The sequence below is a fragment of the Acinonyx jubatus genome, chromosome D1, assembly GCF_027475565.1.
Source record: "Acinonyx jubatus isolate Ajub_Pintada_27869175 chromosome D1, VMU_Ajub_asm_v1.0, whole genome shotgun sequence".
Lineage (NCBI taxonomy): Eukaryota > Metazoa > Chordata > Mammalia > Carnivora > Felidae > Acinonyx > Acinonyx jubatus.
In genome coordinates, this window is record NC_069390.1 from 37574583 (window position 1) to 37593683 (window position 19101).

Consider the following 19101-nt stretch of genomic DNA (forward strand, 5'->3'; position numbering starts at 1 on the left):
TAATCCTTCCTCTGTATTGCTATGCCATCAACTTGACCCACAGGTTCATTTGTTTGTTTCTTTCTTTTAATTTTAGGGATTATTTTTAAAAATTTAATATTATTTCAGAATTGAAATTATTATTTACAAATTATTTACATTGTTTATACTGTCCCAGATTCCAATCTATAAAACAAAGCGTATTCTAGGAATTTTAACTTTTATGGCTATTCCTACCCTGGGGGCAGAAGTGACCTATAGCTTGCTAGCAAACCGGAGTCCTTTCCTTCTTTATACCTACCTTTATTATAGCCCTCACCACACTGAATTGTAATTCTTGAACATTTCTATTTCCTTCCTAATCTTATAAGCGTTGCAATGACAGAAGTCATGTCTTAATTTTCTTTGTCTTTAATGCCTAGCTCAGATATTCATTCACTTAATTCTTTATAAAGTCAGAAAGTATTTCTTCAGGGCCTACAGTGTGCTAGCACTTGGGGACAGAATGATGAAGAAGACAGACATGGCTTCTGTATTTATAGGGCCTAAATTCTCAGTCCTTAAAAGACAGTCCCTAAAAGGATAGCTTTGACAAATAAAGTATGGTGAATATTACAGAGGAGGAAGAAAGTGCTCTATAAATGCTTATTCAAATTAATGTTTTGATGCCAAAGCACTGCTTGGATAATTCTCATTATATTTACCTCTGTAAGGTTGAATAGGACTTAGAATAGAATTTGAAATTACTAGTGTAGCTGAATTTGTGTTTTTGAAATTTCCTAATCTTTGCCCCCATTGAACTGAGAATGACCAATCACATAGCTGTCATGAGGAACAGAGCTAGCCTGGGGAATAGAGAGTTTTTCAAAAGACACTTTCTAGTGTTGCTGTACAAGTTAGTCACATGTAAGCAGCAGAAAGAACGTCAGATTAAATGGGACAAGGGGCAAGAGTAATAAATATGGAAACTAATAAAAAGAAAAGCCAGCACCATTCAACAGATTAAGTCTGTTTACTTCTCACAGGAGGAGCCCAGGTCCCCTTAGTCACAGAAGTTAACGGGAACAGGAGCAAAGTAAGACTCTTCAATTATTCACGGACACACATCAGTAACAAGCAATTATTGCATTTGGTTATAGGGATGCAGTTGGCTTCAGACATGGAACCAGATGTCTTTACAGAAACTCATACAACCTCCAGAAGAAGATATCACCAATGTCTAAGTAACAGCCATTGCATCCAATCTGTATATGCTGACAGTGTAATCCAGCCTGTCTCCATTCTGGCTGCACATTAGAATCACAGGAATACAAAATAATAATAATAATAATAATAATAATAATAATAATAATAATAATAAAGTCACAGACGATCCCTCTGGTTCTGATTTAATTGGCCTCCAGTGGGGTCTGGGCATCATGTTTTTAAAAATACTCAGTGAGACCTTCCAATGTACAGCCAGGTTGAGAACAATTGAGGTGGCCATCTGAGATTACCTTCAGATAAAAGTGATGAATAGAATCTTATTAACATTTATTTAACCTCTTTGCCATTTGTATTAAAATGACAATGAACCAATACTCCCAGTGGGGGTCATTGCTGGAATACTTGTTGGTACTCGAAAGTACTCATATGACCTGTACTGCTGATTCATCCTGCAATTTTGAGGAAGTCATTTTATGTCTCAATTTCCCCATCTGTATAAAGGAGGCATTGGCCTAGATGAGAGTCACAAATCAAAATGCCTACAGCAGAACAAAAGAGTATGGACTCTGGAGTCAGGTAGCCTGGATTCAAGTACCTTTTGCTAATACCATCTATATGCATTTGGTCAAGTTGTTTAAGTTCTTTCTACCTTAGTTTATTTCCATTTCTATAAAAGCGAAGTATTTTACTGCCACAGAGGGTTGTTATAAAAGTTAAATGAATTAATATACACAAAGTGCTTGCCGACAGTGCCCAGCTAGTGTTGTGATCTTTTGCAAGGTAGTATAGCTTATAAGCATGAGCTGTGGAAATTAATTTATATTGTGTGAGCCATGATAGTTTACTTCTAAATAAGTCTTAACTTACTCTGAGTAAAACACTCCTCCTGGAGGGTTGTGTGGGCTGAATAGTTAATACAGGTGAAGCACTTGGACACTGACAAGTAGCGAACCTTGCTTAATAATTGAGCTTAATAACCCAGTGAATGCCATCTATTCTGTTATTATTTAGAATAGGGCAAGGCAGGTAAAGTAAATACTTGAAATGGCAGGAAGCCTCACATGCTAACCTAGGATGCTAATACTAAGTTTCAGTTGACTTCTGCCAAGCCAGGTCTTCTGATCTTTACCAGAAAAAGATTTTTATCTGAAATCTCTGGATTTATAATATTGACCACTAAATAATTTAAGTAATCATGTGAAACGAACAGGTCCAGTATCATCAGTTTGTAACTTATGGTCTAAGTTGTTTGGGGAACCTTTCTAGCAGCAGAACACTTAGCTGCAATTCTCAAATCCTCTCCAAATGGTATAGTTACACAGTGACTCTCTAATCACCCAGGAACTTGTTAGATAAACCAAATCCCTGAGTCCCATGCCAGACCTACTGAATCAGAAGCTCTGGGGGTGGTGCCCAGTCATCTGTTTTAACAAGCCCTCCTCAGATTGTGATGCATCCTCCACCACTTGAACCACTGGTCCAGTAGCAGTTCAAAGCATCTCTTTGAAAGAGATTGAAATCCCAGCTCCAAAGCCCGGGAGCTGTGCAACTTTGGTCAAGTTGGATGAGGTCTCTGAGGCTGTGATCTAGCAGAGTGTGGTTAGAAGATAAATACAAATTGCCCCTTTCAATTTGGTCCTTCCTTTCTGTTTTTATGAGAAAAGTCACCATCTTTCTGCCTGTTATTCCTTTACTTTCAGGATCATAGTCCTGGCAATTAAAATGTGCAACCATTGCCTTCCAGGAGTTTAATTCAGTAGCAGTCTACACATACATGAAACAACAGCTCTCAAAAATAGAAACAAAACACTTTCTGATGTGTTCTGGAAAGCTCTCAAGACACCAGAGCAGTTACATCCTAGTGCCTTGGCTACTTTCATTTCCAGACTCTTGTTTACAGGGAATTTCCATCTGTGATGATTAGGCTTCTGATATCTAAGGACCCATAAAGCACCTTCTCCCTTCTCAATCCTTACTTTTGGGACAGGTCTCATTTTCTTTTCTTTTGTTGTAAAACATCAAAGCAGTAGTAAAACAGTGAACTTATTCAACTAGTAATTTAGATCTTTATATTGGCTCATAAAGAAACATAAAGTCAAAGAACAACTCTGCAATCCTAAGCCACATGGATGATACAAGAAAAATGGAAGAAAATTACACTAGTTTTCCCTTTCAGCCCTCACCTCCCTCAGTCTCCCGCTTTTGGGAGAGGAGACATGCAAGGAATAGAGGGCAAGGAAGGTACAGGAACACAGATACTAAGTCTTGCAAAAAACTGCAAAAGGCACTTAGTTCCCAAACATGAATATTCAGTGAGAATTAACAGGAAAGAAGTCTATTAAAAACAAATACAGGTTCCTGGGCAACACTCCCGATTTACTAAATTGTAGATGTTTACGATGGAACTTCAGAATCTGAATTTTGTTTTTAAACTCTGACAGAGTGGATTGGTATTTGGAAATCTTAATCTAGTTGCTCCTGCTTATTTAATGCTCTAGTCTCCATTTGAATAGTCAGAGAGACAGGAAACTCCTTACCAAAAGAGTAAAATGCTATTACGTCCATGAATCTGAGTTCTGAGCCAGACTGCCTGACTCTGCCACTATAGCTGCATGACCATGACCTTCAACACTTTACTCATCTCTGTGTTCCTCCATGCCTTAGCTACAAAATGGGTCTGATGCATGTTTTAGTACCTGCAAGAGTTTCCTGTGGCTGCCATTACAAATTACTGCAAATATAGTGGCTTGGAATAACAGACATGTAAACTCTCACAGCTCTGGAGGCCAGAAGTCTGAAATCAAGGAGGCAGTAGGCCTACCCTCCTCTGGAGACTCTAAAACAATGTCCTATCTTGACTCTTCCAGCTTCTGGTGCCTGTCAGGCTTCCTCGGCTTCCTTGTCTTGTGGTCACATTACTTCAGTCTCTGCCTCTATCATTACATAAACTTCTCTGATCTGTGTCTCCCACAAGGACGCATGTCATTTGATTTAAGGACCACTCTGAAAATCAGGGTGATCTTTTCATCTCAAGATCTTTAAAAGAGAATTTTTAAAAAAGAAACCATTCATAGGTTCAGGGGATTAAGACATGGGCTTGTTTTTGGGGTTCCATCATTCAACTCACCAAAGCACCCAAAGAGCTAAAGCATTTAGTAAAGTGCTTAGTATGTACTTGGTACATGGCAAGCGCTCTATAAATATTTTTCCCAGTCCCTCATGCAGTCTCTCTCATATTTGGGGAGCTTTGACTCTAGAAATCTCTGCTTTATCTTGAATTAAAATAGCTCTGTCATATTCCTTTATTGGCCCCAGTCCTGCCTTCTGGGGTCAATTAGGCCATCCAAATTGCATCTTCCACATGACAGCCCTTAAATAATTTGAAAGCATAGTTCACATTTTCAAAGAATTGATGGCAAACACATTCACGTGAATGGCGTCTTTCTCGACTCCCTCTGAGAGGAAGCATCTCTAACCTTTGTTGTTTATCTCCCTCCCACATTAGGAAATGTTAGCCTCAGTTAATATAAATGAGTTTAGGATGGCATTCCAAAGACCTTTGTAATAAATAAACGCTCTGCTCCTCTCTGAAGTTTTCAATTCTAAAAATAAGAAGGCTGCAACCTGGACAAAGTATATACAGTTAATAATTAGGGCTACATCATATGAATTTCTAGAGCTAAAATAGTGATATTCTTGGAAGAGAGATTAACATGACATGCTACTACCTCTATCAGAAATGATCAGAAGAGAGGGTAAAGATCTAATCCAATGTTATCTCAACTAAAAGATTAATACATCTTAAGAAATAATATAAACAGCCAATTCTGACAATAAGTAAGGTTTGGATACTAGACATGGAAAGACCCAAATAAAAATACATAATAATAATAAACAGAAGGTTTTTTTCTAATTCCTAAAAATTCCCATCAGACAATATAAGTATTGGACTGAATAAGGGACTGTCTAGCATGAGAAAAAGTAAGAGCTAAATTTCTAGACTAGCTCCCATCCCTTAAAATTCCTACCTCAGGACTGCACGTCTTATAGTGTATTCACATGTGGGAACTAAGTGCCTTTTAAAAAACTACAAGTTTTTTGCAACCCTGAGTATCTGTATCCCTATACCTCTTCTTGCCCTCTACTCATTGTCTAGCTCTTGTCCCTTTTAAAAGCAGGACAGACTTCGGCTCGGGTCATGACCTCGTGGTTTGTGAGTTCAATCCCCACGTTGGGCTCTGTGTTGACAGCTCAGAGCCTGGAGCCTGCTTTGAATTCTGTGTCTCCCTCTCTCTCTCTGCCCCTCCCCTGTTCACACTCTGTCTCTCTCTGTCTCTCAAAAATGAATAAATGTTTTAAAAAAATGAAAGCAGGACACTGAGGGAGGTCAGGGCTGAACAGGAAAATTACCTTGAGATGATCACTTTGACCACTGGTTTCACCAGCAGTAACAATACAAGGCCATGGTCTCCACCAAGAGACACTGTCCTCTCTCAGACCACTACACTCACTGTAGCATCTTTCTCCTGTTTAATTATTCCAGCAATTATTCCCTGCAGTGAGACTGTGATACCCAGCATATAAATCTCATCAAAGCACTAAGACTGGGGCGCCTGGGTGCCTCAGTCAGTTAGGTGGCCGACTTCGGCTCAGGTCATGATCTCGCAGTCCGTGGGTTCGAGCCCCGCGTCGGGCTCTGTGCTGACAGCTCAGAGCCTGGATCCTGTTTCAGATTCTGTGTCTCCCTCTCTCTCTCTGACCCTCCCCTGTTCATGCTCTGTCTCTCTCTGTCTCAAAAATAAATAAACGTTTAAAAAAATTAAAAAAAAAAAAGCACCAAGGCTACATTTGTGGAAAAAAAAGACAGGGAGAGGGTTGGGGTGAGCATGAAGGGGTTATAGTGAAAAGAGAAATGAGGAAAAACAGGGAAAAGGGGGAAAAGACTGGGCTGGGAGGAGAGATTGAGGAGAGAGAGGGAGAAGCAAAGCATGACAGAGACAGACTGCAGAGAGAGAGGGCTAGATGCTGGGCAGGGAAGGGAAGAGGGGAAGGGGAATATGTCATGGAGGAAGGTCCTGGAAGAGAGATTAGCAGGAAGACAAAGGGGAAGGGAAAAGAGAGAGAGACTCAAATAGCCTCCTAACTCCTGTCACTTTTAGTAGGGTTTAGATTAGATAAGTGATGTTTTAACTTCTTTATTCTCCTACAGAGCTTGAAACTAACTGAGCGATAGTCACTGGAGTCAGCCGGACAGATATCAAAATGTCAACTTGATAATGGTTAAAGCTAAAAGACAAATCTGGATCTACATCTGCCTCCAACCCAGCATTGAACTTTCCCCATCCCCAGCAGGAGGTGCTGGGTACTGTAGCAGCAGCCCCACCCCCTCCCCGAGGGACAGCCTGCCCTCCATGCCATACTTAACTACACGGTGCAGGGCTGGGCAGCACACATGCTCTTGGAAAATAGGAAGCTGAGCTGCAAAGCCCAAAGGACTTCTTTCTCACAGACCTGCCAATCAGGTAAGCCACACTGACTCCTCCGGGTGGAAAGCCAGGAGGGTTACTTTGATGAGAGGTTCCCTCTCCTGTTAGCAGCTGTGTATTGAAATCACCCCACTGCTGTATTGGCTCCAGATTTCAGGGATCCTAAAGTACTGGGACTATATTCAACCCTCATTTTTATCCCCAATACCTGGCATTAGTTCTAACCTATAAGCAGCACTCAGGAACTGAATTCTTGTTGAATGAGTGACTGATTCCATTCTAAGATCTAAAGAGACAAAGAATGAAGTGCAAAGAGTTAGTGGCCTAAGGTGAAAAGCTTAGACTTTGGAACTGGGCCAAAGTGGGGTAAAGTTTCAGTTCTAGCATTTAGGAGCTGTGCGGTCCTGGCAATTCTTGAACTGTTCTTAAAAATTAGGGGGCGCCTGGGTGCTCAGTGATTGAGCGTCTGACTCTTGATATCAGCTCAGGTCGTGATCTCGCGGTCCTGGGATGGAGCTCTATGGTAGTCTCTGCACTGAGCATGGAGCCTGCTTGGGTTTCTCTCTCTCCCTCTCTCTCTGCCCCTCCCCTGCTCATGTGCTCATGCTGTTTCTTTGTTTCTCTCAAAATAAGTGGATAAACATTACAAAAAAATAGTACCCACTGTTATGAAAATAAAACGTGATTAAAAACAACAACAATGAAATGTTGGCAGAGAGTTGTCACTTGTTTGTTTCTCTCTCACTCTTTGGTTTGTTTTGTCAGGCACCTTGTAGCTAAACCTCTTTTATCTTCAGGCTAAGTCCCCTAAGAGGTGGAATCAAGGGCTTCTTCCCACTGCGGAAGTTGCCGGAAGGGCAGATATTCCTGCATTCCACTCCCTGGATGGGAGGGCAAGAGTCTATGGCCTAAGCCTGAGTAACCAGATGCTTCTGCCTGAGACTGCCAATGAAAAAAGATGTAGGGAGAGCTAGAGATTATTCCTGATGACAGCAGCATGGTCTACCATCCCATGTTGCCACAGCGAGATCAGTGGTGATCAAGTAGTGAGATCTCATAATGAATTCTAGTCACTCTTTTAGTGGCACGGCTTTGTGTTTCTTAGTGTTGGAGATGTCATCAAAAAGAAGGGAATGGGGGGCCGTGGGTGAGTCAGTCGGTTAAATATCTGACTTCAGCTCAGGTCATGGTCCCATGATTTGTGAGTTTGAGCCCCATGTGGGGCTCTCCGCCCTCAGCACAGTGCCTTCTTCAGATGCTCTATCTCCCTCTTTCTCTGTCCCTTCCTACCCACCTCTCTCTCTGTCAAAAATAAATAAACATTGGGGCGCCTGGGTGGCTCAGTCAGTTGAGCGTCCAACTTTGGCTCAGGTCATGATCTCACCGTCTGTGGGTTCGAGCCCCGCGTCGGGCTCTGTGCTGACAGCTCAGAGCCTGGAGCCTGTTTCAGATTCTGTGTCTCCCTCTTTTTCTGACCCTCCCCTGTTCATGCTCTCTCTCTGTCTCAAAAATAAATGAATGTTAAAAAAATTTTTTTAAATAAATAAATAAATAAATAAACAAACATAAAAAAAATACAAAAATTTTTTAAAAATGGAGTGCCTGCCCATTGACCTGTGAGCTGGACCCAGGTACTTGGAGGCTCCTTACCCCCTCCCTTGTCCTTGGAATGTGGATTCTGCTGCCCCAAGAGCACAGCCTTGAGATAGTGATATGGTGCTGAGAACACCTGCACAGTAGACCTGACTGAACCTAGTGAAGGCCTCTATAAACTTTTAGATCTGGTAGACAGGTGTAGGGATCCATTTGTCTTGCTGCCTCCCAAGAGAAGCCTCATATGTTAGTCCTGTTTGCTTATTAAAACTGCCACCTGCCAGCCTGGAGTGGCCAGCCTCTTTCATCAGTCTCTCCCTGTCCTCTGGGTTCAGGAAGCTCCAGGAAGTGTTCGAAACCAACGCTTAGCTACTGCTCCATTCCCTGACCTCATTGTCTCCCCTCCTTGCTCCCTGAATTTTTGTGGGTGCGTGTCACTCAAAGTATTTTAATAAACTCCTTTTCAGCTGAAGTTGGCTAGAATTATGAATTAAGTATGTCATTTGAAAAAAATAGGAAATAAAGATCGTTATTCACAAAGGGAGCAACAGAAGGCTATCTGGCCTATTTGTGATTCAGAAAAAATTCTATTTGTCTATTGTGATTCAGAAAAAAATTCATACATAGCAAATATTCCATCTGGAACTGTCCTGCCTTTGGGAACTTGCATACATGGGGAGTTTCAGAAAACTGTGTCCAAAACCCACCAGAAAAAAGAGACTCAGTTTAAATGACTCTCTACCAATCTCCCTTTGACCAGTTCCAAGAAGCCTCATTCTGTAGGACAGCCCCAACAGTCCCCAGCAAAGATTCTCCATGTTGAATGTATTGTCCCTTATACTTTGAAGCACAGTTTGGAAAGTGAACTGCTTGAGCACTGCAGTAGAGTCTAAGTTATAATGGAAGCACATCTCAGTAAAGATGACAGCCAGGTCTACCTTCCTGCAACGAGTCAGGGTTAGGATAAACTGTCAAACAATGTAGCAGAGCATACAGCACCTCGATAAGCCACAAATGCATATATAGGATAATGGCACAGATGGAAGAAAATGATGGAAAAGAAACTATCTTTAATTTCCCTTAAATTAAGTCGCCTGTACTAGGGCAATAGTGTATATATAAAGAAATTTCAGCATTTATGACCACAGAGTAAGTGCATTAAAATGCATTCATGGAGGAAGGAATAAAGAGAATATTTCTTTCCTAAAGAAACAAATGACATCATGAAATCATCTTTCTTGGGGTGCCTGGGGGCTCAGTTGGTTAAGTGTCCCACTTCAATTCAGGTCGTGACTCATGGTTTGTGAATTCGAGCCCCATGTGGGGCTCTGTGCCGCCAGCTTAGGAGCCTGCTTAGGATTCTGTGTCTCCCTCTGTCTCTCTCTGCACTCCCCCCACCCCCGCTTGTGTGCTCTCTCTCTCTCAAGTAAACATTAAAACATTTTTTTTAAAAAAAGAAATGATCTTTCTTGCAATCCTTGATTTGTCCCTGGTAGTCAATGAAAACAAAGCCAAGTGTCCTGCATTTTATTAATCCTCTTAGGAAATTCAAGGTCATTGCTTAGGGTATGGGGAATATTTGTCTTTTTACTGACAATATGGCACAAAATAAGATCTCCACTAGACACTGCTTGAACACTTTAGAAAAAGCTTCACTTTGACATCAGGGCTGGGGTGCTGAGTCTCATTAAGATAGTCAAGGATTGTTGTGGCAGTTCAGGATGACTGTGAGATTTGAAGCATCATGAGGATGGACCCTGCTGTGCTAACAGCAAGTGGGACCAACTCAGCTCTTCTAAGAAAGCCTATTGTAAAATCAAATGTACGGAGAAGAGCAATCTGGCCTCTCAGAGCAGAAGTTCAAAAAGGGGCTGGAAGTCAAAGAAGTCAAAGAAAGAAGCTCATTATAAAAATCTATACCCTGTGGGTGATGCTTTTGTATACATTCATCAGCTGCATACAATATTTAATTAAATGTGTTCTCTCACCTCTAGCGATTTTTTTGGTACTGAATTAAAATTGAATTAGGACAGTAAAACCAGTGGAATTAATTTAGGGCCTCTATTTTGGGAACTATGTGCTGTATAAAGTCAAGTGTTAGTAAGAAATGCTGGCCCAAAAAGTCCTTGCCATATGGGGGAACTTGTAGGCAGTTCATGCTTCAGAAATCTGTGGGACAGGCTGGATTTGTAGAGTTTATGGACTAGAAAATGTTAAGTGATCCATCCCTAGGGGAGGAGTGGCCTTAAGGACACATGTGGCTTCACGTAGTGATGGAAATTGTGTCTAAAAGCCTAATTGCTATGGCAGGTAATAAACTATGGTTATCTCCAGGATAATTTTCCTGGACATCCTGAGGTTTGTAATGTGCTTTTGCTATGTACTACCTTTAGCAAACTGTAATTCCCCTGTGACACAGTTGTTTTTGGTCTCTCACCTCTCTCTATTAAAGGCAAGGATTACAGATACTTTGTTCTTATATTATTAGTGCTTATCACAATTCCTTACCCATAATAGATACTTGGATAGTTACTGAAAAAAAGAAGAGTAGACAGAAGAAAGAGAGCAAGGAAAAGGAAGGAAGGAAGGAAGGAAGGAAGGAAGGAAGGAAGGAAGGAAGGAAGGAAGGAAAGAAGGGAAGAAGGAAGGGAAGGGGAATCCAAAATGTACCTAGGTCTGGAGTCAGCAACATCAGAAAGTTCCAGGAATCAGTAAGTTTTCAAGAGGCAAGATAAATTAGTTGCATGTAGAGATAGAAAGGTAACCACCAATATGATAACTTGGTTGCAGAGACATAGCCATGGACTGAGATTAAGGAAGAAACTTTCCAGAGCCTGTTAAGAATAATAAGAGAGAGAAATCCCATCCTTAACAAGAAGGAGAGTGTGGGTTAGACTGCATGGGTGACATCAGGAAGAAGGGGGAAGATCAAGTATTTTAATAAGGACATGGGAGCAGAATTTAGAATAGAACAAGTGTCAAAGGTAATTATTTTCACAATATTTTGTTTCTTCACATCCTTTAAATCGACTTACTCCCCTTTCTTTTGTTTATTAAGATGTTAGTTACACACAATAAAATTCACTAATTGAGAACTTCTGCTCCTGAAAATATTCTCTTAAGAAAATGATAAAATCAACCAAGACTGGGAGAAGGCATTTGAAAATCACTTATCTGATAGAGGACTGGTATTCAGAATATATAAAGTACCTCCAAAACTCAGTAATTAAAAAACCAAGTGACCCAATGGGCCAAAATGTGTTAAACACTTCCTCAAAGATGTATGAAAAGCAAATAAATGCATGGAAAGATATCCATCATCATTTAGTCTTTATGGAAATGCAAAAAAAAAAAAAAAAAAAACCTCAAACAACACAATTCAAAAATGAACAAAAGACTTGAATAGACATTTCCCCAAATAAGATATACAAATGGCGAATAAGCACATGAAAAGATGCTCAGCGTTACTAATCATTAGGGAAATATAAATCCAAACTACAGTGACATACTACCTCATACTGGTAGTAGGCTAGGATACTGGATTAGGATGACTACTATAAAAAAAAAACAAAACACCAAACAAAAAAAAATAATAAATGTTGGCAAGGATGTAGAGAAATTGGCACACTTGTGCACTCTTAATGGGATTGTAAAGTGGTGCAGCTACTCTGGGAAAGAGTATAATTACCCAAAAATTTAAAAATAGGATTACCATGTGATCCAGCAACTCCACTTCTGGGAAGATACTCAGAAGAATTGAAAGCAGGATCTTAAAGAAATATTTGTACACCCACGTTCACAGCAGCATTATCCCCACACTAAAATATAGGAGCAACTCCACTGTCCATTGACAGGTAAATGGAAAAACAAAATGTGTGCGTACAATAGAATATTATTCAGCTTTTAAGAAAGGAAAGAAACTCTGGCATATACCACAACATGAATTAAAGTTGAGGACTTTATGCTAAGTGAAATAAGCCGGTCACAAAAAGGACAAATATTGTATGATTCCAGCTACATGAGATATGTAGAGTTGCCAAATTCATAGAGGCAGGAAGTAGAATAGTAGTTGCCGGGAAAGAGGGAGTTATTATTTAATGTGTACAGAATTGCAGTTTTACAAAGGAAAAGAGTCTCTTGATGATAACACATTATGAATATATATATATATGATATCATTGAACTGTACACATAAAGATGGTTAAGATGATAAATTTTTTATTTACATATTTTACCACAATAAAAAAATTGGAAAAAATACAATGAGATGACACTACACATCTATTGGATTGCCTAAAATTTTCATTTTTTTTAATTTTTTAATGATTTATTATTTATTTTTGAGAGAGAGAGAGAGGCAGAGCATGAACAGGGAGGGGCAGAGAGAGAGACACACACAGAATCTGAAGCAGCTCCAGACTCGAGCTGTCAGCACAGAGCCCGAGGCAGGGCTCGAACTCATGAACTGTGAGATCATGACCTGAGCTGAAGTCAGATGCTTAACCGACCGAGCCACCCAGGCACCCCGATTGTCTAACAATTTTAAACTAACCATTCCACGCATTAACAAGGATGTAGAACAATTGGATGTGCACAGTACTGGTGAGGATGTGGCATCCCATAAAAACTATGAAAACTAGAAATTTCTTAAAAGCTTAAGTATGCACCTATCATATAACACAGCCATTCCACTTTAGGTATACCTATAAAAAAGTGGAAGTGTACATAAATACGCATTTCAGCTTTATCTGTGATAGCCAAATAATGCACGTAATTCCTGTGTCCACTAACACATGAATAAATTAACAAATAGTGAGAAATCCACATAATGGAATATTACTCATCCATAAAAATAATGATCTATTGATATGTAAAACAACATGGTTACATCTCCAAATTAATTGTGTTTGGTGAAGAAAAACCTCAACTAAAAAATAATACACACCGTAATTATTTAATTTATATAAAACTCTAGAAAGTGCGAAGTAACCAGTGATAACAGGAAGAAAATAAGTGTCTTGGGATGGGGAAGAAGCCAAAAAAGAAAAGTCAGAAGGATGTGGTTAAAAAGGGCATAAGCAAATTTAGGGGAGGTATGGATATATTCATTAACTTGTGTGTATGTATTCCAAAACATATATAAAATTGTACATTTTAAATATGTTCCATTTATTTTATGTCAATTATATCTCAATGAAGCTGTTATAAAATACTTATGACAGAAAATAAATTTAATTTTTAACTTTTAATTTTTTTAAATTTACATCAAAATTAGTATATAGTGCAACAATGATTTCAGTAGATTCCTTAGTGACCCTTACCCATTTAGCCCATCCCCCTCCTACAACCCCTCCAGTAACTCTCAGTTTGTTCTCCATATTTATGAGTCTCTTCTGTTTTGTCCCCCTCCCTATTTTTGTATTATTCTTGTTTCCCTTCCCTTATATTCTTCTGTTTTGTCTCTTAAAGTCCTCACATGAGTGAATTCATATGATTTTTGTCTTTCTCTGACTAATTTCACTTAGCATAATACCCTCCAGTTCTATCCACATAGTTGCAAATGGCAAGATTTCATTCTTTTTGATTGCCAAGTAATACTCCATTGTATATATATACCACTTCTTTATCCATTCATCCATTGATGGATATTTGCGCTCTTTACATACTTTGGCTATTGGTGATAGTGCTGCTATAAACATGGGGGTGCATGTGTCCCTTTCAAACAGCACACCTGTATCCCTTGGATAAACGCCTAGTAGTGCAATCGCTGGGTCATAGGGCAGTTCTGTTTTTAGTTTTTTGAGGAACCTCCATACTGTTTTCCAGAGTGGCTGTATCAGTTTGCATTCCCACCAACAATGCAAAAGAGATTCTCTTTCTCCACATCCTTGCCAACATCTGTTGTTGCCTGAGTTGTTCATGTTAGCCATTCTGACAGGAGTGAGGTGGTATCTCATTGTGGTTTTGATTCATATTTCCCTGATAATGAGTGATGTAGAGCATTTTTTCATGTGTCAATTGTGCCATCTGGATGTCTTCTTTGGAGAAGTGTCTGTGTATGTCTTTTGCCCATTTCTTCACTGGATTACCTGTTTTTTGGGTGTTGAGTTTGAGTTCTTTATAGATTTTGTATACTAATGCTTTATCTGATATGTCATTTACAAATATCTTCTCCCATTCTGTCAGTTGCCTTTTAGTTTTGCTGATTGTTTCCTTTGCTGTGCAGAAGCTTTTTGTTTTGATAAGGTCCCAGTAGTTCATATTTACTTTTGTTTCCCTTGCCTCCAAAATTTGTTGAGTAAGAAGTTGCTGCAGCCAAGATCAAAGAGGTTTTTGCCTGCTTTTTCCTCGAGGATTTTGATGGCTTCCTGTCTTACATTGAGGTCTTTCATCCATTTTGAGTTTATTTTTGTATATGGTGTAAGAAAGTGGTCCAGGTTCATTCTGCTGCATGTCGCTGTCCAGTTTATCCAGCATCACTTGCTGAAGAGACTGTCTTTATTCCATAGGATATTCTTTCCTGCTTTGTCAAAGATTAGTTGGCCATACATTGCTGGGTCCATTTCTGGATTCTCTGTTCTGTTCCATTCATCTGAGTGTCTGTTTTTGTGCCAGTACCATACTGTCTTGATGATTACAGGTTTGTAGTATAGCTTGAAGTCTGGGGTTGTGATGCCTCCAGCTTCAGTTTTCTTTTTCAAGATTGATTTGGCTACTTGGGGTCTTTTCTAATTTCATACAAATTTTAGGATTGTTTGTTCTAGCTCTGTGAAGAATTTTGGTGTTATTTTGATAGGGATTGCATTGAATATGTAGATTGCTTTGGGTAAAAGCAATTTTAACAATATTTGTTCTTCCTATCCAGGAGCATGGAATCTTTTTCCATTTTTCTTGTGTCTTCTTCAATGTCTTTCATAAGCTTTCTATATTTTTCAGTGTATAGATTTTTCACCTTTTTGGTGAGATTTATTCCTAGGTATTTTATGGTTTTGGGTGTAACTGTAAATGGGATAGATTCCTTGATTTCTCTTTCAGTCACTTCATTGTTGGTGTATAGGAATGCAACCGATTTCTGTGCAATTATTTTATATCCTGCAACTTTGCTGAATTCATGGATCAGTTCTAGCGGTTTTTTGGTGGAATCTTTTGGGTTTTCAATATAGAGTATCATGTCATCTGTGAAGAGTGAATGTTTGACCTCCTCCTGGCTGATTTGGATTCATTTTATTTCTTTGTGTTGTCTGATTGCAGACGCTTAGACTTCCAATACTATGTTGAATAACAGTGGCACGGGTAGACATCATTGTCTTGTTCTTGACCTTAGGGGGAAAGTGCTAATTTTTTTCCCCATTGAGGATGATATTAGTGTTGGGTCATTCATGTATGGCTTTATGATCTCGAGGTATGCTCCTTCTATCCCTACTTTCTTGAGGGTTTTTATCAAGAAAGGATGCTGTATTTTGTCAAATGCTTTCTCTGCATCTATTGAGAGGATCATGGGGTTCTTGCTCTTGCTTTTATTGATGTGATGAGTCACATTGATTATTTTTGCAGATATTGAACCAGCCCTGCCTCCCAGGTATAAATCCCACTTGGTCGTGGTGAATAATTTTTTTAAAGTATTGTTGATCCAGTTGGCTAATATTTTCTTGAGGATTTTTGCCTCCATGTTCATCAGGGAAATTGGTGTATAGTTCTCCTTTTTAGTGGGGTCTTTGTTTGGTTTTGGAATCAAGGTAATGCTGGATTCATAGAAAGAGTTTGGAACTTTTCCATTTCTGTTTTGTGGAACAGTTTCAAGAGAATAGATGTGAACTCTTCCTTAAATGTTTGCTAGAATTCCCCTGGAAAGCCATCTGGTCCTGGACTCTGGTTTTTTGGGAGATTTTTGATTACTAATTCGATTTCTTTACTGGTTATGGGTCTGTTCACATTTTCTATTTCTCCCTGTTTCATTTTTGGTAGTGTATATGTTTCTAGGAATTTGTCCATTTCATCCAGATAGCTCATTTTATTGGCATATACTTGCCCATTGTGTTGTCTTATTATTGTTTGTATTTCTGCTATGTTGGTTGTGATCTCTTCTCTTTCATTCTTGATTTTATTTGGGTATTTTCCTTTTTCTTTTTGATCAACCTTGCTAGTGGTTTATCAATTTTGGTAATTCTTTCAAAGAACCAGCTTCTGGTTTCATTGAGCTGTTCTGTTGTTTTTGGTTTCAATAGCATTAATTTCTGCTCTGATCTTTATTATTTCCTGTCTTCTGCTGGTTTGGGCTTTTATTTGCTGTTCTTTTTCCAGCTCCTTAAGGTGTAAGGTTAAGTTGTGTATCTGAGGCCTTTCTTCCTTCTCTAGGAAGGCCTGGATTGCTATATACTTTCCTTATGACCTCCTTTGCTGCATCCCAGAGGTTTTGGGTTGTGGTGGTACCATTTTCATTGCCTTCCATATACTTTTTAATTTCCTATTTAACTTCCTGGTTAGCCCATTCATTCTTTAGTAGGATGTTCTTTAGTCTCCAAGTATTTGTTACATTTCCAAATTTTTTCTTGTGGTTGATTTCAAGTTTCATAGTATTTGGTCTGAAATAATGCACAGTATGATCTCGATCTTTTTGTACCTGTTGATGACTGATTTGTGTCCCACTATATGGTCTATTCTGGAGAATGTCCCATGTGCACTGGAGAAGAATGTATATTCTGCTCTTTTAGGATGAAATGTTCTGAATATATCTGTTAAGTCCATCTGGTCCAGTGTGTCGTTCAAAGCCATTGCTTCCTTATTGATTTTTTGATTACATGATCTGTCCATTGCTGGGAGTGAGGTATTGAAGTCTCCTACTATTATGGTATTACTATCGATGAGTTTCTTTATATGTGTGATTAATTGATTTATATATTTGGGTGCCACCACATTTGGTGCATAAATGTTTACAATTGTAAGGTCTTCTTGGTGGATAGACCCCTTGATTATAATATAATGCCCTTCTGCGTATCTTGATACAGTCTTTATTTTAAAGTCTAGATTGTCTGATATAAGTATGGCTACTCATGTTTTGTTTTGTCAACAATTAGCATGATAGATGTTTCTCCATCACCTTATTTTCAATCTGAAGGTGTCTTTAGGTGTAACATGGGTCTCTTGTAAACAGCATACAGATGGATCTTGTTTTCTTAGCCATTCTGTTATCCTATGTCTTTTGATTGCAGCATTGAGCCCATTGACATTTAGAGTGAGTACTGAATGATATGAATTTATTGCCATTATGATGCTTGTAGAGTTGGAGTTTCTGGTGGTGTTCTCTGGTCCTTTCTAGTCTTTTTTGCTTTTGGTCTTTTTTTTTTTTCATCTTTTCTCTCTTCAGAGAGTCCCCCTTAAAATATCTTGCAGGGCTGGTTTAGTGGTCATGACCTCCTTTAATTTTTGTTTGTCTGGGAAACTTTTAATCTCTCCTTCTATTTCGAATGACAGCCTTGCTGGATGAAGAATTCTTGGCTGCATATTTTTCTGATTCAGCACATTGAATACTGATTCAGCACATTAAATATATCCTGCTACTCCTTTCTGGCCTGCCAGGTTTCTAGGTATCCTGCAAACCTGATCTCTCTTCCCTCCTAGTTAAGGACTTTTTTCCCTTGCTGCTCTCATGATTCTCTCCTTGCCTCACTATTTTGTGAATTTGACTATGATATGTCTTGTTGATGGTCGGTTTTTGTTGAGTCTAATGGGAGTCTTCTGTGCTTCCTGGATTTGATGTCTGTGTCTTTCCCCAGGTTAGGAAAGTTTTCCGCTATGATTTGCTCACCTAACCTTTTACCCCCATTTTCTCTCTCTTCATCCTCTGGGACCCCTATGATTCTGATGTTGTTCCTTTTTAATGAGTCACTGATTTCTCTAATTCTTAAATTGTGCTCTGTTGCCTTAATCTCCCTCTTTTTTCTGCTTCATTATTCTCTATAAATTTGTCCTCTATATCACTGATTCTCTGTTCTGCCTCATCCATCCTTGCCACCATGGCAACCATCCATGATTGCAGCTCAGTTATAGCGTTTCTTTCATTCTGACTGTCTTTTAGTTCTTTTATCTCTGCAGAAAGAGATTCTAATCTATTTTCGACTCCAGCTAGTATTCTTATTATCATGATTCTAAATTCTGGTTCCCACATCTTGCTTGTATCTATGTTGGTTAAATCCCTGGCTGTCGTTTTTTTCGTGCTCTTTCTTTTGTGGTGAATTCCTTCGTTTTGTCATTTTGAAGGGAGATAAGGAATTAATGAGGTAGAAAAAATAAAATTAAAATAAATTAAAATTAAAAAATATTAAAATTAAAAAATTAAACACACACACACACACAAAATCAAATAAAATGCTAGATCCTAGTTGGGTTTTGGTCTGGGTGTTGAAACTGGTTTGACAGCTTAGAGAAAAAAAGGGCAGGGAAAGGAAATCATCTGAGAATTTGAAAAAAATGAATACACAGAAGTAGAATAAAATGAAATGATGGGAGTAAAGTAGAATTTGAAAAAACTTGCACAAAAGTAAAGAATATAGTAGAAAAAAATTAAAGAAAAACATTTTTAATAAAAATTAAAAATAAAAAGGAATTTTTTCTCTTTCTGTACAAGAAAAAGAAAAGTAATAAAAAAGAGAAAAAGGGGGGAGGAAATCGTTTGAAAATTTGAAAAAGTGAGTAATACACTGTAGTATACTAAAATAAAATGATGGAAGTAAAATAGGATTTGAAAAATTTACACAAAAGTAAATAATATAGTAAAAAAATTAAAGAAAAATATTTTTAATAAAAATTGAAAATAAAAATGAATTTTTCTTTCTGTATT

At 38.6% G+C, this 19101-nt stretch overlaps 1 long non-coding RNA gene across 1 annotated transcript in view; it reads left to right on the forward strand.

The window, feature by feature from the left end:
- Window positions 1–9672, forward strand: part of LOC128311810 (uncharacterized) — a 181338-nt gene extending 171666 nt beyond the window's left edge. Inside the window, exons 6-7 of the long non-coding RNA XR_008290426.1 lie at window positions 1005–1054; window positions 6395–9672. This is a non-coding gene — a long non-coding RNA (uncharacterized LOC128311810). The remainder of the gene's footprint in view (window positions 1–1004; window positions 1055–6394) is intronic.
- Window positions 9673–19101: the final 9429 nt, after the last annotated feature.